The sequence below is a fragment of the Arachis hypogaea genome, chromosome 12 (genome assembly GCF_003086295.3).
Source record: "Arachis hypogaea cultivar Tifrunner chromosome 12, arahy.Tifrunner.gnm2.J5K5, whole genome shotgun sequence".
Classification (NCBI taxonomy): Eukaryota; Viridiplantae; Streptophyta; class Magnoliopsida; order Fabales; family Fabaceae; genus Arachis; species Arachis hypogaea.
Window position 1 is genome coordinate 97,341,890 of NC_092047.1, and position 27,189 is coordinate 97,369,078.

General features: G+C 32.8%; 1 pseudogene; it reads right to left on the reverse strand.

Annotated features, from left to right (window-relative positions):
* Positions 1–6,763: 6,763 nt before the first annotated feature.
* Positions 6,764–11,537, reverse strand: LOC112727798 (aldo-keto reductase family 4 member C10-like; annotated as a pseudogene).
* Positions 11,538–27,189: the final 15,652 nt, after the last annotated feature.

The following is a 27,189-nucleotide window of genomic DNA, read 5'->3' on the forward strand; positions in this document are numbered from 1 at the left end:
GAATCAGTACATGAGTTCATAAATTACTTAAAAAAAAATATCCTTTCTAAACTAGATATTTCATTTGGCTTTTCTACTAAAAACAGAGGAGAAACAGGTTTTGGAAGATTCAACTTTTATGATCCTAATTGCTTTTGCTTGATCCTGTAGGCTTAAAAATAATACTAGAAATCCCATTGAATGTACCAGTTAATTCAACATGATGTTTTAACTATACCATATATCCTTTTCTTCTATCTTTATTTTTAGAATTTGAATGAATCAAATATTTTATCTTATTTTTATGGTTTTCCTAACTCTTCATAGAAAAAGATCTCTTCCTGTAACAGCTAAGGTTGTTTTTTTAAATATTACTTTCAAAGATTATCAACATACTTTAATTGGAGCGTTAGTCATTACACTTTTAAATGGAAGTGTTATCCTTATCCTAATTTCACCATGAGGTCATCAAACCCGATGATACCTTATAGAATGAAGATTCAGATACATCTAATTGGAGTAATCCAAGACTCCAATGTTGAACAGGCTACTTTGCACCACAAAGTCCTCTACATAGTTCAAGATCATGCTCTTGATCTCAATCTCCCAAACACCACAGGAGAAGCATTATTCATGTTCACTGATAATGCTAGAGGACCAGCAATTTAAACATTTCAAGGATGATCACCACTAAAGAACTTTCTTCTATATTTTATTGGAATGGATTACTGATTATGAGAAAGCCTTCCCTAAAGAACAGGTTGATGTTCATACTATAGCTCCACCAACTATTACCCACAATACTGATGGAACAGTGACTACTGTTTTCCAGAAATCAGGAGTACTCAAACAAACTCCCCTGCGAGGATCATCTTTCATAAGAATTAATATGATCTCTCCAGTTCGAGTACAAACTACTCACGATCAAGATGATCCGCCGGTGCATTTCTATGAAAATGGAAGACATATCTATGTTTCTCATATTAATGGCCATTTTATCTGGGATGTTGATCCCTCTACGTGTGACTCTGATTGTGATTATACTGACCAATGGAGTAACACAGATAATGATGATTATGACAGACATTGGAGAAACAAAAAAAAAAGAAGAAAAAGTCACAATAAGCTTCTTGCTCTTCCAAATGACTTAAACTCCCTGATGATGCAGATATAGCCCCAAAGTTCAGGAGGAAGAAACTATCCCAAAAAGGTCTTATAGATTATTCTTATCAGACAATTGAAACTATCCCATGTATTGTAACCCTCAGGCCTTATGAGGAAGAATTACCACCTCTAGTGACACAGACTAATGAAAAGAAAATCACTAGAAGACCTTATGTAGTTCCTCAGGAAATTACTCCACATGGACATCAAGCAACCACCCCTCAAGAAGAAGTCCTCAATTGGCATACGGACATTGTAGTCAGCCAAAATAAAGTATTACTCCGTATAGACCACACTCTTGATACTCTTGTAGAAAAAACAGGGATTTTCTACGCAAATAGATTCTGCAGTAGAACAAATTGCTGAACTCAGAGACCAGCTTTCCAGACAAGCTTTTCAGCTTGATCAAGAATTCAGCCTATATTGAGAATAGGTATTTTGGCCCAGAATTTCACAAGAAAGACAGAGAACTGGCTCATGTTAAAGCGCAACTTTGCCAGATTGAAATGGACAGAGACAGAATGGTTGTGCCTCAGGCATTGGCCATAGATTCATTATCCATGTATCCTAATCCATATCCATTATATTCACATGTCTTATTTCCTTCAATATATTCACTACCTGAAACTCCAAATTATGAATCCATCTTCAAATTCACTTATCATTTAGCCAGACAAGCCAACACCGAAAAATGTGTCTCTCTCCAAGGACAACATTATTCGTCCCAAACCCAGCCACAACCACCTCTTCAACCCAGGATTCACCCTCCCTGGAGGCTAGAAAATTTTTTTAGAGAAAGTACATCTACTGATCTTCCTTTAAAAGACAAAAGCATTAAAGAAGGATCACCTGTCCCAGGCCGGACAATTAATGCTCTTACTCTAAATGATCAATCAGATGTTGGAGAAATCACTAATGAATCTACAGAAGAAACCACCAAAGATTCTGCTGAGTCTACTGAATGGTCCAAAGAAGACTATGTGGCAGACCTTTCAGCAATAGCCATGGTCAATCTAGTAGAAGAAGAAGAGGAAGAAATATTCTCTGAAAAAGATGAACTGACAACTTCAGTTAATCCTCCACAAATAGGATCTTCTGAAGCAAAAATTTATAATAAATGGTTCACCTTTGATGATATTCCACCTTCAAGATACGGAGAAAGGCTGAATGAATTTGGTGCTTGGATTGAGATCAACATGGTTAATCCAAATCTTTCAAGCAGACAAGTCCTTGCAGACTTCATAAATCGAATGACTGGCAATCTCCGTGAATGGATTAACAACCTTTCTGAGTATGAAAGACTCTAACTCATCAATAGTACTTTCCCTCAGTTTTTAGGAATACTACACCAAGAGTTCCTAGAAGATATCATAATCATAAAAAAAAAACTCCAAAGAGTATTTTGAAATGAAGTTCTGCTCACTCAACAGGAAAGACTTAGAAAAACATTACAAGAGAATGGCTGCTAAATATTATCCTCTTGGAGAAAATAGTAATCCACCCCTCAAACAAGTCTTCATGGCATCTTTGCCAGATGAACTCCAACCGAAATTACAGCGGATGATGATGACTCTTTGTAAAGAAGTAGCTACCACCACCATCGGAGAAATACACCAACTGGCTCTAGCTGTCTTGGATAAGTTATGTTAACAACAACAAATGTTCAAACGGCTCACTCAAAATTTAGGCAAACTCAAAGGGGCATGCAGTAAAATCCTATTTGAAGATCAAATGTAAAGAACATGACATTTGTGAGTGCAAACCAAAAAAGAAAACACATTGACAGCAGCAATCCAACATGTTTCAACAGAAGACATTCAGGAAAGGTAAGAGAAAGCAAAGACCTTTTCGCTATTTCAAAAGAAAAAACATCCATAGCAAGAAGCCAAACAAATGTTTCATTTGCGGAAAACAATGTCATTTTGCTAAATCATGTCCTAGCAAGACAAAGAAAGAAATAAATATGCTTCAGTCTTTAATGGTTGTAGCCTCCATAAAAGATGAAAAAGATCTTGAATCAGTACTTGAAGAGAAAGAGGACAAAGATGGTGATACCCAATATATTTTTCAGGACTCTGATTCGGAAGAAAGCAGTTCAGAAGATGATTTTTCACTAGAAAGATCAGTCTTTACAATATCTTCCATTACTACAAGGATTCCTAAAGGACCAAAAATTCCGAAAGAAGAACTTGGATATCTTGGGTCCTTGGGAATGAAGCAGATTCATGGTACCCCTCGACTCCATTTCTATTTAAAGATCAAGACTTCTAAATATGACAAACCACTGAAAGCTGTTGCACTGATGGATACTGGATCCTGTGCCACTGTTCTAAAATCACATGTCTTACCCACAGAAATGTGGGCACCTTTTCATAAGAAGTTTTCAGCAGCTAATAAAGAAGTCTTCACCATTGATCTAATTTTCAAAAAGCTTGAAATATTTGCAAGCTAGACTACTTGGCTCAAGGTTTTGGAAAGTTATCTCCTAGAAAAGAATGTCCTGTTTGGGTTTTATGCTTTTTATCGAACCCATGGACTACAAATCAAGCCCATTGGATTGAGTTATAAAAGATAGTTCTTGCCTTACACGGGGATACAAAGCATCCTTGAGATCAAGGAAGTTCCAGAAGAGTATAAGGAGATCCAGCAACAACTCCTCAATGTTTGTTGCGACAGTCATGATCAATTCAACCACCCTGCACCTTTGTGGAAAAATCTAGATTTCTACGTTCGCCTTCCTTTAAAAAGGAATGAGGACATTAACTCAACTAAGGCCACCCACTCCGGAATGAATCTTGAAGATCTCAAATTAGCAAGAGCTGAATGTCAAGCCACTCTTTGAAATGTGCAGCTCTTCTTGTCCAAAGACTCTTTGAACCAATTAATTCTAACTGGGCATGTCAAGCTTTTTATGTTAAAAAAAGAGCTGAACAAAATAAAGGAAAAAAGATGCTTGTTATTGATTACAAGCCACTCAATGTCTTTTTTCAAGACGACAAATTCCTCTACCAAGAATTTCAGTTATCACACAAAGGCTAAGTGAGGCAAAAATATTCAGCAAGTTTGATCTAAAAGCTGAATTTTGACAAATTAGACTCCGTCCTGAAAATAGATACAAGACAGTCTTCTGTATTCTTGAAGGCCAATATCAATAGACAGTAATGATATTTGGGCTCAAAGCGGCCCCATCTCTTTTTCAAAAAATAATGATCAAAATCTTTGAACCCATTTTACGCTCCACACTTATTTACGTTGATGACATCCTACTGTTCTCAAAAAATAATGAGGCCCATAGGACACTCCTAGCCCAATTTATTCAAATCATTGAAGATTAGGGAATCATGCTATCATCAAAAAAGATTTTTATTGCCTAAACAAAAATTGAGTTCCTTGGGATGATTTTCAAGACGAATTTTTTCAACCAGGGAATCATATTGCTAAAGAATTGATTCATTTTTCTGATGAAAACATAACCGTCAAACACGTTCAACAATTTCTAGGAATGGTAAACTACATTAGAGACTTTATCCCAGATGTGACCAGATACACCAACCAGGTGTCAAAACTCTTGAAAAAGAAACCTCCACCATGGGGACTTGAACAAACCACAACCGTAAAAAATTTGAAGAAAATAACACAAGTCCCCCTCCTTTAAAGATTTCTAGCACAGGAAAAAAGATATTACAAACAAATACTAGTGACGAATTCTGAGGAGCTGTGTTACTTAAAGAAACTGCTGGGACAAGACACTACTGTGTGCATGCTAGCGAACAGTTCAAGGAATCAGAAAAACACTACCATGCCACTTACAAAAAAATTCTTGCTGTCAAGTGAGGGATAGAAAAATTCAATTTCCACCTCAGTTCCTATCATTTCACTGTGAAAATGGATAACACCTCTTTTCCATCAATGCAAGAGATCAAGAAAAAGATTCTGCCAGACTCTCAACTCTTGCGGTGGAAAGACTGGTTCTTCCATTATAAATTTGAGGTAAAACACATAAAGGGACATCAAAACACTCTTGCTGATTTTCTTTCTAGACCTACCAAAGAACCAATCCTAAAACCAGTCCTTTACATTTGCACTGTGAATACACACAATCCTTTATACACTATTCTATTTTCTGACTGCCCATTCCACAGAAGCCCATATAGAAAAAAGATTGGCCTTTTTCCCCTCAAGGCAAGACCCCAGACAGAGTTTCAAATAGCCAGCCTAGCCAGACAAATCCTGTTTTACTGTCTACACCATCTTCTTGTCATAACCCAAATTCATTCTAACACAATGTACTTCAGCATGAATACACCTTTTTGCACTATACCAATAATCCAAGCACCTATACCAGAAGAAATGATGTGGTACATCTGGGTTCTGTCTTCTATATATACATGTGCCATTATAGTCACAATCTTTCCCATATACCATATATTGTGTAATAGAACTCAGGCACAATCTCATTTGGTCCGACTATTCTCCATGTATGTTCCACTTTATGCATGGAGAGGAATGTTATACAACATGCTTAACCAACATCAACTGTGGGACGAACCTTCTCAGGCAAAACAGAAATTCTGTTGTTTTGTCACCCTACAAAGAAGTTACTTTACTAACAAAAATAGTAGCCCGCACACCATGAACAGAATCGATATTGTTGGATATTCTACCATATGGCCAACAGATGAAAAGTCAGTCTTAAATGCCTTGGTCAAATATCTTTATCAATTTTGGCAACCTGGAATATATGGAGAAAGAAATGTAATTGAAAGACTGTCATTCAGATCAGATGTTCCAACCACACTCCAAGAGTTTCAGTCCAGATTCATAACTTCAGGAATAATTAATCAATTTGGATCGTACTCTTTTTACACTCCGAGGTCAAGACAGAATTTCTCTGATCAGCCTAGTACATCCAGACATCTCCCAACTTCAAGCAGAAATCTTGATGAAGATTTGAATTCTGAAGATCTAAGTGCTAGAGTATATGCCCTACCACCTAGCCCGACCAAGATTAATGCAGGGATACCCAATGAGGCTGACCCATATCTACAAGATGCCCAAGATCCTAATGAGGAGAACATTGAAGACCCACTTACCTACTTAAAGGACCCAAATATAGATTTTAAAGTTGTCAACTTGACTTGTGATGACACATCATCCTACTCAGACGATGATAAAATCCTTCCAGAAGACTATTTTAAGCTATCCGTCTATTAAAGTAAGTGTCCTCATTATGTATAATTATTAAGTGCACTAAAATAAAGTGACCACTATCACTTATCTAGCTAAGGAAGAGATATGACTTATCCTTATCTTCAGCTTGCATTGTATAATAGACTTGTAAGATATGATTGTCGATAGAGACCTCTATCTTATAACATTAAGTTCTGTTCGGACCCTTTAAATCTCACCTGATATGGTGATCGATAAGAATAAGCATGATGGTATTGTAGCATCGATCTCCTGAAGTATTGATTTATTTTTAATGTATATTTTATAATTTATAATATGTCTAATTTGGTGGCTGATGTTTTTGTGTAGGCTTATCTAATCTAACATAACGGCTTATTATAGACTACCAAATAAACATACATGAGAATGGATTGCCCAAAAACTCTGCGAGTTTGACACAAAATCCAGTAGTCTAATGGCAAATTATTATTTATTACAACCATCATACAGAAGAACATACACCATGAATGCCAGGTACTGGAAACATTCAAAAGGTTTGATCTAGTTAATATTTCCACCCCAAATTATGTAAACAGTTACAGTTCAATGTCCAAATGCTCAATGTGGGAATCTGTTCCATTACTCACCATCCCAGAGATCTTCAATTGTTTTGTACCCATCAGGTATTTCGCTAATAAATTCTTCACCAGCAACCACTCTCTCCTGCATAAATAAATCATGCAATCGGAACTAAACACTAGTTTTTAATTTTTAATATATTAATAATAATGGTGTACTTCTCTTTTCAACTAAATGATTTTGATTTAGCCAAATATTATTTCTTTGTGAAGATAGTAACAGTTAAATGTCAAAAACATATGTCATTTTAGACAAATCAATATATTAAGAATTCATTCCAGATACATTTATTTTTGGATGTACCAAACAATTTGTCCAAAGCCCAAAGAGGTATTTAGTTTGATTCAGAGAAAGTATATAACAAGTTACCGAAACAATTGCATGAAGTGACTTGCCTGCTTAATTTTAGAGAACTTGGCCAGCAAATCCTCAGGTATAGACCAATCAAACAAATCAAAGTTCTCTTTGATTCTGGTAGCACTTGTGCTCTTGGGAAGTACACTGTTTCCCATCTGTAAACCCCACCTAAGAGCTATTTGTGCTGGTGTCTTCCCCAGCTTCTCTGCAACAGTGTGAAGAACTGGATCCATAAGAATATTAGTCCTACTTAGTCCTTTACCAAGCTGGCGAATAACCCTGAATAAAGATAAATAGTTGTTAGTAAAGAGTGACAGCTCAGAATCATGGAAGATTCCTATCTCATATTCCACCTGTTTCAAAAACAATTGCCAATTTTGACAAAGTGATCATTGAGAAAATCAACATAACGACAGTTATTTGCAAACATGAAGAGTACTTATATAAAGGTACATGGACATTAAATTTTTAAACAATAGGGTACTAGAATTGAGAATACATACACGTGTAAGCTCCAAGAGTTTAGATGAACTCTCAAGTTTGATTGCATTGGTTAAAACCAGGTAATTATTATGCTAAGACCTCAAATTTGAATACTCACAGATAAGTGCACTCCCTTGGAGTTACAGAATTCATGCAACTTTGGTTGCTGCAATGAAGGATGCAATTCCACTTGGTTAACCGCCGGAGGAACTTGCGCAACCTCCAATAGATCCTGAAGCTTCTTTACAGTGAAATTGCTTACCCCAATAGCTCGGGCCTTCCTGGAATTGTAGAGTTCCTCCATTGCTCTCCATGTGCTTGGTATGTCCGGTTTAGTACACACCCCGTTTTTTATGCTGACTGGCCAGTGAATCTACAATAACTTGTAAAATACGGTAAAGAAAGTCTTAATATTAGAACTTGGCTTGAGTTACAGTGTAATAAACACAATTAATAGCATATGATGTATGAATATATTAAAAACACAATTAATAGCATATGATGTATGAATATCTTAAAATTCAATGTGGTTTTACATACAAGGTAGAGATCCAGATAGTCTAGTTGCAAATTCCGCAAAGTTCTATCCAATGCCTTTGGGACATCTTCTGGCGAGTGATCAGTGCACCTAAAACATTTGTAAGACAAGTTAGGAAGAAGGGAATGTACCTCAAGATTTGGTGTTACATTGCATATAAAACCGAATTTAAGGAACAAGGTTATTATTTGCTAAGGCCATACAAGTGACAAAAGACTTTCAACAAGTAACCATCATATTTTAGTAGAGTCTTCCAAAAATTTTATGGTGTACTTTCTTTAAGATTGAAATCTATCATCTCCCTTTCTTGTACATGATTCACCTAATAAACATTTCTATTCAATGCAGGGTTCTAGGTTTTTAGAATTATGACTTGCACAGGAAATTGATTATACTTGATTCTACTCATTTCTCTTTTGAAGAGGTTGAACTTGTGAATTTTCTGGCACAATTCTTTCTTATAACTTATTCAAATTCTATGGTCAGTTATATATTTCCTTTCCCTTCTTTATTTTGGGCTAGGAAAGAAATAACTTCTTGCAGATTGGTAGGCCTCAAACAGAGCATTTTTCATACAAGTGTTATTTCAGGTTTAGTGCAGGAAGAGTATCAACATCTTTTTGCGTTGTTAGGTAACTAAAATTATTGTAGCAGAAAAAAGGAGCCCATGGTTCAGATCAAACAGGTTTTACGGTTCTTATAGATTCATGAAGATCAGTATTACCGTTCTTCTAGATTGGACTTACAAGCAAATTGTAATATCATCAATGATGCTAATGTTAGGATTCTTCCCCTTTTTGTATCAAACTTAGGGAATGTCATAAAATAACTCTGAAAGATGAGATGATTTTTCATGAAAATATTGGAACCTTGTCAATTAGAAAGTGTTTTAAATAAGATAAAATGTTTAGAAGTTGAAAGAAAATAGACAAACCACAACTTTGAAGTGATCCACATTTCATCACGCTTAACAACCCCATTGGCGAACAACTCCTTCAAGGCATCTCCAATCTACATAAATTTTACATGTGTTAACAGATAGAAAGAGAGTACTATGGCAGTGCAATAGAAAGAAGAGGATAAAAACTGTGGCATTAACTTGAAATATGAATTTTATGACCAAAATAAACTAAATGGTGAGTTGCACTTCACTTGTGAGCCTTAAAGTTTCTATTATGCCTTTGCTTTAATCCACATAAAAGATCCTATTTAAAGAATGTGCATGGCAAATTCCATATAACAAGCATTTAGGCATACCCAAAAAGATCCTATTTCCAAGCAGTCAAGCAACCTCAGATAATTTTTTTTATTATTATTGATTCATTCTTTGAAAATGTTTATTGATTTCGACTGAACCCGGAAACACATTATGCAAATGTCGGCCTATACGCCTACGTGTTATTGATATTAATTCAAGTAAATGCAAACCAATCAAGAGCCTTAAGTACCCTTAGCTTAGAGAGACTTGTTCCTTTCAAAAGGGATTTGTTAAGGAATACATTCTGGCTAGTCCTTTGGTGGAACATCAAGGAGTGTTCCAAATTCACAATGCTTTGTCAAAAACTAATGCTGAACTACTCCTTTTACCCTTTTATGTAAGGTCCTGTTTTATATAATTACTATAAACAACATATAGTTTTTATGCTAAAGGTTACATATATGGTTTCATTAGCAAATTTCTATGGTTTCATTAAAGCTGAAAACAAGGTAAATAATTGATTAAGCTAACAATCTAGCAAAAGTTCATGATTAAGCATCAAGCCTTAAATTTTATACAAGATGGAAGGAAAGTTAAGGGGAATCATTTGAATAGCAGCTTGCTCAATCACAAATTTACAACTCTATTTTATTTTAAAGTTTTCACTCATTTTCATCTTATGTTGCATCAAGAAAAGGGAGAATGGCATAACAAAAGGAAACATGTATATGGCATTATATTATAAACCCCAACTTACATCTTTGTCAAATGTTTAAGTAAAACAACTCTCACCTCCTTTTCATTTCCATAAATATGAGCACAATCTATATGTCGATACCCAACCTGCATTGACAATTTGACATTATGAAGTTAATCCATTTCCAAAACTAAGGCATATTGGTTAAGTATGTCTGCAAAGTGGAAAAAAAAAGATATTGGGGACTGTTTAGTTTATCTATTGCTCAAATTTTGTAAACCAAAAAAAAAATAATTATGTAAGAAACACATACCAGTAAATCACTGTTAATCTAAGTCCTGAACCATCTAGTAAACATGATTAATTGATTACATTAAAATTAACACATAACTAACACACATCTTTTTCTGTCTCCCATAGAAGTAAGAAAGCTAGAGTTTAATGAATAGTCATCCAAAAGAACAGATGTGATTGAACTGTTGTATACCGATTTTTTCGTGCTGCCTTTAAATGGTATCCTTAACACTCCACCAAAATTTCAGGCAAAACGCACGAGCCAATTGTGAGATATAAAAATTTGACTCCTATGTTGAGACTCTTGGCCTATCTAGTCGCTGCAGCCGGCGTAGATAGCCCAAGTGGCTCTTATGTTCGACATACCAGCGAAACTTTTCTACGGTCGAATTTCGACGGATAGTACATTCAAATTAAATTTATAATTTATATATATACTTTAAGATGTTTTACATAGATATTTATCTATAATCAAAACTGTTAAACACATATTCAAAAGAAAAAGGACGTCAATACAACAAAATAAAACGATTCATCAAAATTCCAAGTTTAGCATAGTATATGAGGTTAAAGGATATGGAACCTTGATAGCAGTGGCTAAAGTATGAGCAATGTCAGCAGATCCAACACGCCAAGTTCCCAAGCCAATTGAAGGTATCTTAGCCCCTGTATTCAACTCGAAGAACCGAAGATCTTCTTCTTCACCCATTTTTGTGTTCATCGAAGAAAGAGGTCAACGGAGCATGGAGAAGTTCGTTAAACACATTCTTATATGATTACGATGATTTATGAGGGAATCAATTAATCAAAGGATTCGGCTAGGGAAGATCTTCTTAATCAAATGCCGGTTTGCGGAAACAGAGCGTTACAGAATCACTGAGCAAATGAAAATTAACGATGTATTCTATGGATATTCTGCCACGTGTACTAACCGACTAAGAATAATTAACAAACGAGAGGAACTATTCCGTGAAGATTCTATGAACAGCTCCATTGATGGAACTATAAAAAATAATTCTATGAACATCTTTTGTTATTTCTCATTTTTATCACTATATGAAGTTGTTACTTAATTTTCATTTCTTTTAACATTCTATAATGCCACGGTTTTTGTATAATAATAAAATATTTTATTTTATGAAACTTTCATATTTTGGAGAGGATTTTAACCAGCAAAATTAGTTTTGGTAAAAATAATTAATTTATTTACTTTTAATTGAACCCAATAGTTTTGATGGTTTAAATATCCCTCCTAGAAAACATAAAGAGAAATCGGGCAAATTGCATAAATAAATAAATATAATGATGAATTCATTTTACGCAATTATAATTTTTAAAATTATAAAATAATTATATCCTATATTTACTTTATATAAATTGTTATATAGTATAGAAGTTTATGTAAAAAGTAAAAAATACTATTATTGTAAATTTTTATCGAATGTAGAGGTTTATGTGCAAATTGATTATTATCGTAAATGGCCGATGAAACAGTTATATGTTTTCTTTTGTTTTCTCTTTTTATACTATTTTATACTACTTCTCTAATTTAATATCTATCTATCATTTTATGATGCTTTTATTAAAATAAAATAATTTTAATTAGTTAAATTTTGTGTATAATAAGAATTTGGTTGGTGTTTAAAAATTATTATTATTATTATTATATTAAATGATAGATAAGTGCATAATAATATTTTTTAATTAATATAATTTTTTTAATATTATAAAAATTTTATTACATAATAATTAATTTTATAAAATAAAAAATATTTTGTATACATTATATATTTTTTATTTAAAAATAAAAGACTATCCTTAGAACAAATAAATACCTAAAAATACTTAAAAAATACCTAAAAATAGTGTTAATAAAGTCTTTTAAAATAGTAAATATGGATACATTAATTTTAAATTAGTTCCTATAATTAAAATAGAATGTCTTAATTTAAATTACTTTGTTCACGTTTATTATTTTAAAAAATTTTATTGATATTTTTTTATGAATTAATTTGTCTAAAACATAAATTCTCAAAGAGTTATTCACTTTAATACTCTACTATTTTTAAAATTTTAAATTGATTTTATTTTTAAATTTTAGTATGAAATATAGTTTTTTTGGTGCCCATTGTATTTGGATACGCCACCATTATTTTGGTGGTGAGATTAAGGTTAAAGATAAAAGGAGAGATAATTTGAGAATATTTTTTAAAAAAATTAATAAAAATTTAAAATTTAGATACCTTTGACACACAAAATCTATTTTTTATGAATTTGTTAATTTTTTTTAATTAATATTTTTATCAATATTCATAAAATTTATGAGTACAAATAATTATTTTTTTTTTTAATATTATTGGTATCTTTTTAAACTTTACATGAATCTTATAATATATTTGGTTTGTGTTGCCTATGTGATATCACATATTGTCTCCCTAAATGATTCCCATGAAGAACAATTTGAAGACTTCAAAGATGTCAGCAGTATTATAAAAATTGGAGAAGAAAAAAGCAACACAATTATTTATACCAAAGAATTAAAATAAAATAAGTAGTTTCATGAAGTAGTGGATGCGAGATCGTCTGATGAAGTTTGGCAAGAAGCTAGTTCATGTAAGTGTTGAGTTTAATTCATTTATACTAAATTGAAGCTTATAAATTGGGTTTTAATATATATTTTGGAAAAAAAAAAACATAATTTAAATTTTGAAAAAAAGTTTATATTTTAATTTTATATTAGAAAAATAATATTTAAAAATATAAATAATTATTATTTTTGAAATCCCTGGGAGTAGTGTGTGGACGTATAATAAAGGAAGTTTATTTTTATTATTTTTTATTCCATTGATTTGTAAAAGTGGCAGATGTTTTTTTTTGGTGACTGAAATAAATTAAACAAAGAAAAACAAAAGAAACAAAATAAGGAACTGCTTAAATAGAGGGACAGTCCCGTTTAAGACTACTCTTAAACTCCTCCCAAGGTGAAAGAAGCTCCACATGCGAAAGTTGTAACTTCATCGCCATCTTTGCCATAGTATCTGCCACCGTGTTTGCATCTCTCATAATCAAACGAAAGTCAACACGCCAATTCCAATGCATGATATCTCTTATTTTGAGCACCAGTGGATCAATAAACCCAAAACCATCTTGAGTAACAAGATTAAATGCTTCCACACAATCCGTCTCACAAATAACATCTCGTTGACCCACATCCCAAGCTAAGAGATATCCTCTCCAAATAGCAAACAATTCTCCTTGAAGAATACTATTACTCTCAATCATTCCCAAACACCCCCTTTGCCAGCTCCCATTACAATCTCTAATAAAATGGCAGATGTTTTGTTACGAAAGATAATAAATCTTTAATAATAATAAATTTCTAATATAATTTAAGTATCATTTTAAATATTTTGTATTTTGATTCATTAGATTTTGTTATTCATATATGAGTTTCTTTATGCAAAAATTAAGAAAATAAAAAATAAAATAGATTTATAAAATAACATGCGCAAAAAATAAAAAATATTCTAAGAAAACATTTTGAATAATTAATTTTACTTTTACATAATAGTTAATTTATTATTCCTTTTAATTTAGTTAAAATGTGTTTTAGAGGTTACCATTTGAAAAAAATTATTAAAAATATAAATTAATATAAACTAAGATTTACAAAAATATCTTTTTGTAAACAAACTATGTGCTTGTTTGAGCGCCTTTATTTTGATAAAAAGATCTTTTTTTAATGAAAAAAGATATTTTTTTTTATTTTTTAGCGTATTTGGTAAATTTCTAATAGTAAAAGTAAAAGCACTAAAAAAAACATTTTTTTTGAGAAGCTGTAATTTACTTCTTTTTTTAAAAGATCTTTTTTCCTTAAAAAAAAAGATGTTTTACATATAATAAATAAATAAATAAATACTTTTATATTGTTATATCCAAACATAATTGATAGATAAAAAGATCTTTTTACATGAGATACCCAAAAAAAGATAACTCTAAAAAAAAATCTTTTCTTAAAAACTAACACAAACAAGCACTATATATAAATCCAATAAAAGTAGATTAAGTACGTGCTCTGTGCATAGCGCGGGCCATACACTATGAGTCTAATAATTTAATTAAATATCACATAGTTAGTATTTTTTATATATATCAAAGTTAGTTATGTCATTTTATTATGAAAAATGGTTCAATTTGCACTAGAGATGAAATTGTAAGAGTAAACATCCAATTCGGTCCTTGTCTATTTTTACGAAGGATAAAGCGATCTCTATCCAAAAAAAAGGGACACTTCGACCCTCAACTTTTTTATTTTGGGACAATACGATCTTTTTGTTAAAAAATTCATTAAATAATAACAAAAATTAGTTTTGTAGGGATTTTATTTGTATTTTGTGGGGGGTTTTAAATCTCCACAAACTATTAATAAGTTTGTTTTTGAAAAATTTCTTCACTAATGGTAGTTAAATGAAAAAATCATCGATAAAAATGATACCGCAAAAAAAAAGTAATTGTAGTACAATATCTTTTCATCAAGCTGAATCCACCACTCCCATAGTTCTCGAGCTTGAATTGGCCATGGTAGATTTGAGCATCTCCAAGCCCAACCGCATATGGGCTCTCCCAAAAACAATGAAAAATGCTTTCTTGTGACTGATTGCATTTTGGACAACAGGGTTCGATGGATTGAATTTGGGCATTCAATTTTTTTTTTCACAGGGAGTCCTTTATGCATTAGTTTCCAGAACAAATTCTTTATTTTTGCCTGACAATTAATTTTCCATATGCTCCTCCATAATTCTTTTCTTTTATATTGTTCTAGCAGATATTCAGTTGGTGGATGGTAGAAGCTGAAAGCTATTTTGTATCCTGAAACTACAATAAAGTCATCCCCTTTCTCTAACATCCAGGGAACTATATCTTTTGTCTCAAGAATTGGAGTGTTGATTATTGTTGTAGCTACTTCTGGATTGAAATTGAACTGAATTAGGTTCTGGTTTCATATTTTGTTTGGATGTTGTAATTGTGAAACTCATTCTAGATTAATAGACATTACAGTGGTAGTAATAGGAGTAATTGAAATATAATCCTTCACCTATGAGACTTTTCTTATTTTGATATTAAATTTTCTTCCTGCTTCTTATAGTATACCTTTTTCTAAAATCTTTCTGCTGTCGATAATACTCTTCCAGCCCTATGATGGATTATTACTGACTTCTGCTCTTAGGAAGCTTGAATATATGTAGTATTTACTCTGTAACACTTTGCTGATTAGAGAATTAAATATAGAAACTAACCTCTAACCTTGCTTTGCGAGCATGACAAGGTTAAAAGCCTTCAAATCTTTAAAGTTAAGACCCCTTGCATTTTTTGTGTACAAAAAATCCTCCATCCGATCTACTGCATCCTATTTTCTAACTTTTTTCCCCACCAAAACTAGAGTATGGCTCGCTAAATTTTTTCAATTAGGGTCTATGGTAACTTGAAGCAACTTAGAGTATATGGGTATCGCCATTGCTACCGCCTTAACAAGCACTTCGCATGCACTAAAAGATAATAAAGCTCTCTTCCAATGACTGAGCTTCTGACACACCCTATCTTTAATGTAGTTAAAAGTCTCTTTCTTTGATTTCTGAATCACTGCCGATAAACCCAAATACTTGTTTTGATTGCCAACATGAGGGATGGTTGTGCAGAGAGGAAGGTGAGATCAACAAGTAATTAACTTGCATGTTTATGGAAACATTTTACCTTTTTCTTTCTTGTCTTGAACATTTGCTTTCGGCTTCAATCTTGATTTGACATAACCTCCAGAAATTGCTTTTTCTTTCTTCCCTTTTAGTGTTTATTGAAAAAGTGAAACTCCCTTTCTTCTCTATGCCTTACTCGAAGCAACATAACACCACCAACTTGAAAGTTGCTTTTCCTTTTATGAAGCTAGTGGACTTGGTTATGGACTTATTTCCATTCAGCAGTCTTTGATGCACTTGGTTTTTTCTAGTTGGGCTGCTTGCTCTTTATATTAGGTTGCACTAATGATTATTAACTTGGTTTGCATCACTAAATAACATATCAAAACCACACTTGGGTTATCAACCCAAATAATACTATGTTTGTCATCACCAAAATGTTATTATTTGTTTGCTTAACTCAACAAATCAAATAACAAAATAAACATAAATAAAGCAACACACAATACAAGCACACCCAAACAAGTCATACAAATCCATATGATGAATATCTAGCTCTAATGTAAGTCATAAACTCATTTGTTGTTACATACACGCTCCTGATGTTACCCAGCGTCCTTTGTCCAGGTAAGACTTTCCTATTGACAATACCCACTACAAGCAACCTTTGTCTTACAAACGGCATGCCTATATATGCCCGACACCTCCACTGTAAGTAACATTTATCTTATAGGAGCAATATTCTAGCTGTGTGTGTCTCGATACCTCCGTAAGTGATCTTTGTCTTACAAGATAGCATTATAGCTAAGTATCCTAGGAAAGCTTTCTAAGTGGTCGCACCACTATTTATCTGCTTGCCTCAGCACAGCAGATCATCAACACATATTTTTATCATTCTTCAGATTTTATCTTTCTTACTCGATTTTTATTAAGGCAAAATCTTCGTTTACAATCATATTCATGCAAGTGGGATAAACCCACGTCCTTGTCAATAACCATATAAATCGATTATCTTTTCTTAAAAAGATTATTTCTGACTGCCTCCTCGTAGCAGATAACTAACATATAATTCTCAAAATATCTAGCATTAACATTACAATCCATTGCAATCTCTTTATAACTTAAAAGTCACTTAAACCATATGAAAACTAACATGTTCCAAGCTTAAATTCATTACTTTTAAAATGAACCAGTTTCTTTTTTCACCCTTCAACAAACATCAAAACCAAATCAAACATATATCACTAAAATTCTATTTTAACTCACGAACTCATAGTTGTTACCAAATCAGCCTCGACAGCCTAACTTTCATTCTGTTTTTAAAGTATCAAACGAATTCGAAATTTCACAAACTTTATGTCCACGCGTTCGTCTTGGACTAAAATTTCTAACAAGAAAAAGATTATAATTTTACAACAATTCTAGATTTACGAATAAAAGAAAAATCGTGACTACCCTGCAATTTCAAAAAAAAAGCCAATAGCAGTGTATAATTTTCAAAATTTTGTATAAAATCCAAATTAAATTCATTAACCTTCAAACTTAATATGATTTAACTAGATATATCTAGGTTTCTTTTCTGATTAGTTCCAGGTTAATACCATTTTTAATGAAGAAGTTATGTAGCTTGGAAGTTGGGTAATTTTTTACATAATTCTGTTTTAAAAATCAGCAAACATATCTTCTTCCAAGTTCCATAATTCACTCACTAAAATTGGAATAACCCTAGAATTTAATCTAAACATAATAGACATACCCAGGTTTCATCTCCAATTGATTTCACTTCAATATCCATCCATAATTAGGAAAAAAAATCTGACTTCTACTAATTTAGAAAAATAGAATTTGACTTCTACTGCATAAAATATCATATTTCAAAAATTCATATCTTCTAAATCACAACTCCAACAATTCTGAAATTTTGTGAAAATAAACTAAAAATACCAAAGTTCCATTTAAAATTAGTTTCATTTCAAAGTTTAATTTAAAAATTTTCACCAAAGTAAACAAGTTGTAATGATCCAATTTTCAGCACGTCATGATCGTACTAAAAGTAAGGTGTTACTGACTTATTTTCCTTTATCATCTATTTAATATTGAGCCTTTATATCGATATTGCGTTTTAGTTTTGAGAAAATGCCCTTTTTTTTGAAATCATACATCTCAAGTTTTCAAAAAAAAAACTCATATACATAGTAATAATAATAAATCTTATACAAGTGAAGTCAAATAAAATTCAGATACAACACCTACTCCTCTGTAATAAATAGAATCTCAAGTGACTAAAGCGAAGGGACTCTATGAAGGCAATCTAACTCGTAAACAAATTTCAATATTCATCCACAGATTCATATTGAGTCTTCAAATCTGTCACTAAAAGGGTGAAAAAATTTTGGGGTGAGAACCAAACCACAAGTTCCCAGTAGAAGCTGAGAATGCCGTGAAAGTAAAGAATAATACACAAATAGTTAATTTAGTTCAACAATATTTATTTTCATTAGTTTCATAAAACTCTTTGAAATTATGCTAGAAAAAAAATTTGGATATTAGCTTATATCAATCTCGGTATGAATAGTCAGCTTGTCCCAAGCATAGGTTCATTAAGTCTATGCTGAACCAGTATGACTTTTCATATAATACCTAACCTTAAGTGCAATTCCAAAACAGGCAACCAAAACATAAACAGACAAACAGAAAATAAATAAACAAAGCAAAGAACAGAACAAGAGCACAAGAATATAACAGAGAATGATGCACAAACAAGATGATGCATGTTTGATGCTACTGCAGGTAATGAACTCATTTGTCAGTTTCGACTCGCACCCGACGCAATCTGACCCTCCAGGTCAGCTAAGGCCTTCCCAAAACTTAATCTCAGATTAAGTACCTACCGTCTACCAAGTACTCTCGACTTGTAGGATGGTATTTGCTCAAATCTCAATATATCGCAAGTATGCGAGTCAGGCCTTTACCAAGCTGAGCTTGCAGGGCTGGTACTTCTCTACTGCACCTGTCTGGGAAGCAACAATACAATACGGACATCCCCGCACAATATTCTCAAGCATCGCCCGAAGGCTCATAAATCACACACAGCCGTGCTCTCCGGCTCATAACAATCATCCTTGCCAACAATTTCATAAACCAATTGTCTCTTCTCAAGAGAATCATTTAAATTGTCACCATAGCCTTTACTTTGCTATTTTCAGAATATCTAGCATTAACTTTGGAATTCATTTCAATTTCTTTACAACTCCAAAGTTACTCAAACCATTCATAAAATAATTAAAAATCAATTTCTCTTTCACAAAACTCATTTTCAACAAAACAAAAGTCTCAAATTAATTTCAACCATCCCTTCTTTAATTTTGTTAAAAGAAACCAAAAACATAACTCTTAGAGTTTTATATAAATTTCGACAACACTTTTCCTAAAACTTGGACTTTGCCACCCTTTTCGGGTCCAAACCAAACCATTTATCAAACTCTTCTCAACCTTTTCAGTATCGAATCATTTTAAAATCAAATAAATTCTAACATTAAATCAATCATTTAACACTAAGATTCATCTTTAACTTTAGGGACCCATGACTATCACTAAGACATCCTCAATACTCTATTTTTTTCTATTTTTAATATAACAAATGAACTCAGAATTGGGCAAGCTTTATGTCTAGACATTCATCTCGGAATAAGCTTTCTAACAAACCAAAAATCATAATTTTCTGATTTTTGTAGCCACAGCAATAGAGGAAAAACCGTGACTGCTTTGCAGTGCTTAAAAACCAGAAAATAGCAGTAGCATGTAATATTTAAAATTTCTTATAAAATCCAAATTAAATCCAATGACCTTCAAAATTAATATGGTCCAACTTAACTTATCCAGGTTTCTTTCCCAATTGGTTTCAGGTCAATACTATTTTTAATGAAGAGAGTGATTGTGGCAGAGAAGCACCGCGTGAAGGAGGAGGGAGGTTCCATCGCCACTGTCGCCTTTGATGGAAGCCGCCACCGGCGCTAGGAGGAACCGAATAGGGGAGAGGAGGTTTCGTTGATGTTGTCCCAGAGAAGGAGGACAAGACGTGTGAGAGAGAGTGACGCACAGAGAAAGGACCATTCCTCTGCCGCTGCCGCCGCCGCCGCCAAAATCTCTGGTCGCTGCCATTATTTATGGTGAGTCAGTTAAGCCCTAGCCATGAGAACTACTATAATAACTCGAATTTTTTATAAAATTAAATAATGAGTTATTCATGATTTATTATTTTATTTAAGAATAATTATTTTTCTAAAAGTAATTAAATTAAATTTTATGATATGTTAAATTTAAAATTTATTAAAACATTTAAAATTATTTTTATTACAATAAGATATTTAAAAAAAATATAAAAAAATTATTATTATTATTATTTGGTTTCGCTCAAGGCCGAAGCCATTAAGGAAACCAAAGGAAAGACAAAAAAAGCCAAACGTAGCTATCATGTATGACATATATATATAAGCAATGACACGTAACTCTCTTTCTTTCATTAATCACCACTAATTATCATCTTATTGCTTCATTTGGTTTTCTTCATTCCGCCGAACCCAAAACAAAAGAAAGAAAGAGAGAATGTCGTGAGTGAGAAGCCATGATTCCATAGCACCTCCGAGCCTTCGGCGCTCGATTTTTTACAATCCGTAACTTTAATAAAAGATCTAGTTCGATAAAAGTGTTCGTATCTTCCTTTTCTACACATTAGCATTACTTTTATTTGATAGAAATTGATGATGACGTAGTTTTTCTTTTTCTTGAGTTCGGTTAATTGGAGTTCTAGAAGCTACAGGCGATTACTGACGTTTTCTTCTTCAGCAGCTCGGTCAGAAAGTTTTTTCGAAGTTTCCGTTATTTTGATTTCATACGGAGATAGAAAATTTCGTTTTTAAATTAAAAGTTTTTATTTCATAAATGCTCAAAAACTTAATGAGTAATTGCAAATAATTTATGACTCTCTAGACTGGTTGAATGACGAATTTATGTTGGATTTATGACTGTGAAAAATGATTGAGTTTGAAGAGTGTGTTTGATTTCTTGATTGTTTGAATTGTGGTTGAAAATATGTTATGTTTATGCTTTGATTAAATGACATATGAATTGAGAAATTATGAAGTGAGGAAGCCGTAAATGTGATTTTGGTTAGTATTACATGTTAAACGAATATGGTCGGAGGATTTTATAAAGTTTAAATGAAGAAGTGAATTTCCATTAGTTTCAATAGCAAAAGATTTGAAATGGGGCTAATTTTATTGAATTAGAAAGAGGCTTACTTTCAAAGGAAATGATTTGATTATTGAAAATTATTTTATATTTAGAAACAATTTGATTAATGAAAAGAATTTGATATTTGGAATGCTTGAGAAATGACTTGATTGGGACCCTTGAAGGGTGACAAAGCCCGAATTTTAGAAGAAATGCTGCAGAAATTTTTATAAAACTTTGAGGCTTTGTTTAAAGCGTTACGTTAAAGAAAATTTGATTTAAGAATCATAATATTTGATTTTCGATTTATCAACAAAAGTATTATGTTTTAAGTTTAATCCATTGAGAAAAAATTTTTGTTTTAAGTTATGATTTGAGTTCGGTTTATTAAGAAAATGAATTTTATTTTGATTAAATGTTTAAAGAATTTTAGATACTTATAAACTAAACGTTTTGAGGTTAAGATTGAAGAATGACGGAAAGTGTATCTTTATGGTGATACAGAAGTGTGAGAGATTATGTGGTGATGTGGAGGTATGATTGAATATGTGGTGATGCGGAGATATGATTAATTACGTGGTGATGCGGAGGTATGATTGATTATTTGGTGATGCGGAGGCATGACAAAAAGAAAAGGAATGAGAAACTAGGAATGATAGGATAATTGAATATTGTGTGTTTGAATGGGCCTTTGTGCCAAACTGCTAATGCGGGAATGTCCGCCTAACTAATAGTATATTGTATGTTAAAGGGGCCTTGTGCCAAATTGCTAATGCGAAAGTGTTCGCCTAACTGATAGCCTAAGATTGCTAATGCGGGAATGTTCGCCTAATTGATAGCCTGTCTCTTACCGTGATGCCAAGATATCCTAATTGACATAGGTTCGCCCATTATGATAATTGTGCCTAATTGACACGGTAAAGAGACAATATTTGGGGTTCGTCCCGTGTAACGTTAGGTTGCGGGTAGACAACCGAAGCATGAGCTTATGGCCTGCATAGAAAAGACATTCATCATATGCATTGCGTGAACTACTTGAATGTTCCTGTGTGCTGTGCTATGTTATTTGTGAATTCCTTATATTTGATTTATGCGTGAATTGTTTGTGTGTTTGTGTTGCGTGTGTGCTTGTGCTTGATGGTTTCTATATGTGTCAAGGATTAAGATAGCCGAGAATTGATTACTGTACTAAAAAAACTGAGTGACATAACTGAAATTTGTTTAAAGTAAAGATAATTTGAAGAGAACTAACTAAAGTCTTTAAAGCAAGTTTTAAGAAATTCAAAAGGAAATTATTTTAACGTTAAAGAGCAATTATTTGCAACTTATTTCTTTATTCTCACAACATTCACTTTTCCTACTGAGAACATGTGAGGACGACGTTCTCACCCTCCTACAGATTTTCCTTTCAGCAACAGATTCAGGAATCCTTGGCGTGGAGCCGCGACTAAACATCGGAGCTATATGTAAATATGTATCCGTATTTTCTGTAGTTGGTTTAGCATTAGACTTTCTCCTCGCCATTTATTGTCTTTGATTTTTAGAGAGGTAGGACTTGTATTTGAGAGTCTTACAATAATTCTATGTATATATTGCTATGTGAGTATATATATTTTTGTGATTAAGAGTTTTAAAGTAAAGACCTTTCGTTTTCTTGATTAAAATTTTGATTCGTATTCACGAAGGCTCAATATTAAATAAAGATAGTATAGAATAAAAAGAGTTAGAGGTAAGTAACGCCTAAACTTTTAGTACAATCATGAGGTGCTAAAAGTTAGGGTCTTACAACCACTATCTCTGAACCCTTTTTGCTCCGTAAATACCCTGCATCTGCCTTTGATGTTCTTGGCTATATTGTGTTTGTTGGAGTTTGTCTCAATTGGAGCCACTGGCGAAGGTGTTGCCACTGTCGGAAGCCAACGCTAGGGCTATTGCTGGTTCTGATTCTATTATCTTGGTAATGGCCTGATCTTTTCCTTGGGCCTGATCCATTTGCACGTTCTGTTTCGTCATTGCTATAGTTGTCATATTCTTGTTTTAATTTAATTTTTGTTTTTGCTTTATCTTGAATTCCAAGGCTGTTTCTGCCCTTGATTACATTAGATTCAAAATTCTTATCCTGCTGCAACCATCATCATTGCCGCGAAATTAACGCTGTTGCTGTTCCAGTTGATGCAGTGTCCTTGATTGTATTAGGATTGTCGCCATTGCTGTAAATTAGAAACGAAATGGGGGCAGTTGTGTTCAAATTCTGTGACTCGAGCTAATCGAGGTAGGGGGTTGAATTTAAATGGTTTTTAATTTAAGAATTCCCACAAGGTTTATTGAATAACTGCAAATAGGTTTAATTGTTGTGAGTAATTAATTGGTAATGTGAGTGTTGGATTGTGGTTGAGATTGTGATTGGAATGGTGGAGATTATGTTTGGAGTTGTGATTGAATTGAGTGTAACTATGTGTGGTAGATGATTGAGATTATGATTGAATTGAGCGTGGTTATGTGTGGTAAATGACTGAATTATTGACTGATGCGATGAATTAACTGAGGTTTTGATCTTTAAAGGATTATGTTGGGACTGTTGGATGCTAAATTGGTTATTTGGTATACAGCAACGGCTGTGAAATTGACTTGAGGCTAGTTGATAACTGTTGAAGAATTAGGACCTAAAAGATTAAACTATTATTAAAAATCTGATTTTCAAAATAAAATGGTAATTTTGAGGACGACCCAGTAATTTGCTGGTGATTGAAATGGTTTGAGATTAAAAGCCGAGTAAACTTTAGTAAGTGTAGTTGTTAGTATTCAATTTTGAAGGTTTCGTATTAATTAAAGAATTAGTTATGATTTTTCAAAATTAAGCTGTGAAATCTGATTTTCTGCATTATCTTTAAATGAAAACAGTAACTTTGAAAGGCTATAATTAATTCTGTGATGATCGGAATTGTATGAAACTAAGTCTGGGTTAAACTTGAGAATATTTGGAACTGAATTGAAGAATTTGAGATTTTTTTGTCAAATATATGATTTATGGTGAATTTTTTAATTATGGTTGTGGAATTTTAATTTTCTGTAAAATTCCGTCTTAAAAGCCAGTGAACATACCCTTTTTCAAGTCCCATAACTCACTCATTAGACCATGGACGGTTCTAAAATTTAAATCACATATGCTAAACATACTCGATTTTCACCACGAATTGTTTGCATCTCAATATCCATTCAGAATCAAAAGTTATAAACTCTCAAAATTGTTGATTTAAGAAAACAAAATCTGGCTTTTACTGCATAATGCATCGTATTTCAAAAATTCATATCTTTAAAACCACAATTCCAACCATTCTAAAATTTTATAATATTAAAATAATAGGACAAATATTTTATTTAAAATTAGTTCCATTTCAAAATTCATTTCGAAACATTCCCGGCAGAGTCAACAAGTTACTGCTGTTCTAAAAATTCTGCAGAAAATTAAGATTCCACAACCATAATTCAAAAATTCACCATAAATCATATATTTGACAAAAAAGTCTCAAATTCTTCAGTTCAGTTCCAAATATTTCCAAATTTAACCCAGACTTGGTTCTACGCAATTCTGATTATCACAGAATTAGTTATAGCCTTTCAAAGTTACTATTTTTATTTAAAGATAATGCAGAAAATCAGATTTCATAGCTTAATACGAAACCTTCAAAATTGAATCCTAACAACTACACTTACTAAAGTTTACTCGGATTTTAATCTCAAACTATTTCGATCACTAGCAAATTATTGGATCGTCCTCAAAGTTACCATTTTATTTTAAAAATCAAATTCTTGATAATAGTTTAGTCTTTTAGGTCCTAATTCTTCAACGATTCTCAACTAGCCTCAAGTCAATTTTACCGTCGTTGCTGTATACCAAATAACTAATTTAGTATCCAACAGTCCCAACATAATCCATTAAAGATCAAAACCTCAGTTAATTCATCGCATCAGTCAATAATTCAGTCATTTACCACACATAACTGATGAATGAATTTTTGACGGTTTAGAATTCACAATTGAAATCTCGTCGAAGTATAGTTTCTAAACCAACAATAGTCCCTTCATACAAAAATTTGGTTGTCACAAATAACAAACCCCTATAAAGATAACCGAAGTATTCAAACCTCGGGTCGTTCTCCCTAGGAATTACAATAAAGTGTTCTTATCATTGGTCATGAGGTATATTTTGGGGGTTTTTGAATTAAGAGACAAGGAATGTAAATGGCAAAAGAAATAAACTAACAACTAGAAAAGCTCTTGGCAAGGTATGAGAACTAGAAGTCCTATCCTAGTTATCCTCCTCAATTGTGATGAGAATTGTCCCTTGCTCCCACTTAGTTAACCTCTAACCATGGAAGAAAGTCAAGTGAATGGATTAACTTGAGTCCACAAGTCCTAACCTAATCTAGATGAAAGACTAGCTTTAGTGGCATTCAAGTCAATTAGCAACTTCTAATTATCAATCAACAAAGGAATTAGATAACTCAAGAGTCACTAATTACTCTACCTAGGCCAAGAGGAGAAAAATCTATACTAAAATCCAATCAAGCATTTTATCAAACACTTGAAAGGCATAAAAGGAAAATAAAAGGAATTAAACAACAACAAAGCAATTCAACAATAAAGGAACATGAATCATAAATTGCATTAAAAGAGGAATAGAAGAAACAAAAATGCATCAACATAAAAGTAGAGAATTACAAGAATTAAATGCTAAACTAGAGAGAGGAGATGTAGAAGAAGAAGAATTACAAAATGAAAAGTAGATCAAAGCATGAAATTAACCTAGATCTAAGGAATTCTAATCTAGATCTAACATAATCCTAATTTTAGAGAGAAGTGGGAGCTTCTCTCTCTAAAACTAACTTTCCCTCCAAAAGTAAACTAAACTAATCTAATGTGTTCCAAAGTTTTGATTCTCCTTCAGTCCTTGGGTTAAATAGCATCAGAGATGAGTTGGATTTGGGCCTGGAAAGCCCAGAAATCGCCCCAGCAGATTCACTTTAAGTGAGTCACGTGCGAACACTAACGCATACGCGTACGTCACGCGTACGTGTCGCTCGGCAAATTTCCATCCACGCGTACGCGTCATGTGTGTGTACGCGTCGCCATGCAACCTCACAATCCACGCGTACGCATTTGCTGCGCGTGCGTGTTGTTGATCTCATCCCAAATCCTTGATTTTCCATGATTTCTTCACTTTTCATGCTTTTCTCTTCATTTCTTTGATCCATTCCTAGCCTTTTCAACCTGAAATCACTAGCACACACATCAATGCATCTAGTGGAATCAAAGGTGAATCAAAATTAGCAATTAAGGGCCTAAAAAGCATGTTTTCACACTTAAGCACAAGTTAGGAGACAATCATGAAACTATGCTATTTCATTGAATAAATGTGGGTAGAGTGGATGAAATCCACCTAAATTAAGTACAAGATAAACCCTAAAAATGAGGTTTATCAATAACAACGCTCAATTCAATCATAATCTCAATCATCTACCACACATAGTTACACTCAATTCAATCACAACTTCAAATACAATCTCCACCATTCCAATCACAATCTCAACCACAATCCAACATTCACATTACCAATTAATTACTCACAACAATTAAACCTATTTGCAGTTATTCAATAAACCTTGTGGGCATTCTTAAATTAAAAAAACTATTTAAATTAAACCCCCTATCTCGATTAGCCCGAGTAGCAGAATTTGAACACAACTGC